General features: G+C 36.0%; 1 non-coding gene across 1 annotated transcript; it reads right to left on the reverse strand.

Annotated features, from left to right (window-relative positions):
- Positions 1-523: 523 nt before the first annotated feature.
- LOC115871794 lies at positions 524-630 on the reverse strand. Its single transcript, XR_004047483.1, has one exon. It is a non-coding gene; the product is annotated as a U6 spliceosomal RNA (small nuclear RNA).
- Between the last annotated feature and the right edge of the window lie 910 nt (positions 631-1,540).

Raw genomic sequence — 1,540 nt, forward strand, 5'->3', positions numbered from 1 at the left:
AAATCAGTATAACACTTCCTTAGACAAATGCAAACACAAATATCTTATAATCTAGTAGTCTCCTCATTTTTATATTTACCCTAAAGCAATAAAGAATACAACATAAACAGACATATGCACACCTATGTTTATTGCTGCATTTTCCAAAATATCAAAAACAAGGAAACAACCAAAGTCACCTATTATAAAGGAACAGGCAAACCCTGGTACTTCCATGCAATAGAATATCATGCATCCATTAAAACAAAATGACCGTCGGGTTAGGCATAAACGGAGTGAGGTGAGGATCACAGACTCTCAGTTCCCGTTTACACCTGCGTAGACCATATCTCTGCAATGATGATCAATGTATCACAAGCCCAAAGAACTTTCTGTAAGAAGTGCGGCAAGCATCAACCTCACAAAGTGACCCAGTACAAAAAGGTCAAGGATTCCCTGTACATGCAAGGAAAGAGGCGCTCTGATGGGAAGCAGAGTGGCTATGGTGGGCAGACAAAGCTAATTTTTCTTTTCCTTTTTTTTATTTTTTATGGAACGCTTCACGAATTTGCGTGTCATCCTTGCTCAGGGGCCATGCTAATCTTCCCTGTATCGTTCCAATTTTAGTATATGTGCTGCCGAAGCAAGCACAAAGCTAATTTTTCAGCAGAAGGCTAAAACCACAAAGAAGATCATGCTGAGATCGAATGTGTTGAGCCTAACTGTAGGTCCAAGAGGATGCTGGCCATTAAAAGATGCAAGCATCCTGAACTTGGAGGTGATAAGAGAAAAAGGGTCAAGTGACCCAGTTCTAAGCTTTGTTTTATCTTGTAAATTAGAAAAGTGTTGAATCAATAGTCTTATTATCCTTAAGAAAATATAGTTACAGTCTTACTTGAAAAAGTCAAACACCCAAGAGGCATGGAAAAAACTATTATGCTTCACAAGCTAAATCTTACAAACATAAATATTTAATAACATTAGCATTATAATGAAAAACAAAGATAAAGAAACTTGGATTATACTTGAAAAGATAAGACTTTGATGACCTTGAGGAGGCAAAGGACGGGGAGGGAACAGGGATAGGAGAGTGATAGGTTATTGAAGAAGATGGGGCAGAGAAAAGAAAGAGAACCATTTACATGGAATGTTTACAATGATATTGCTTTTGATTTACATTTCTTGAGTGATGAGCTGTGTAAATATATGCAGTGTACATCTTTTTTTAAAAATCCCTCAAGATTTCTTATTCCTTCAATCTAAATGCTGGTCTAAGTGACTAACAAAAAATAAAAAACCAAAAAGCAGGAAAAGTAAAACTGAACTGGATTAGGGTCTTTAACTATAGGAAAAAAGTTCACTTCAAACAAAAAGACCAAAAAAATGAGTCAAGGCTTTTTTTTATGGGTACCCAACCTACTAAGAATCATTGACTTTATTAATCATTATGCTGGAATCTAAGAAGCAGACTAAGACTCAGGACAAGAGAAAAGAGGGAAGAAACTTGTTGCTGGTTTTTAAATTTCAATATGCTTTCTTCCAGAGTTGATAATGAACACAT

The sequence above is a fragment of the Echinops telfairi genome, unplaced genomic scaffold (genome assembly GCF_000313985.2).
Source record: "Echinops telfairi isolate 266 unplaced genomic scaffold, ASM31398v2 ScPeMD7_7405;HRSCAF=8443, whole genome shotgun sequence".
NCBI classification, from domain to species: Eukaryota; Metazoa; Chordata; class Mammalia; order Afrosoricida; family Tenrecidae; genus Echinops; species Echinops telfairi.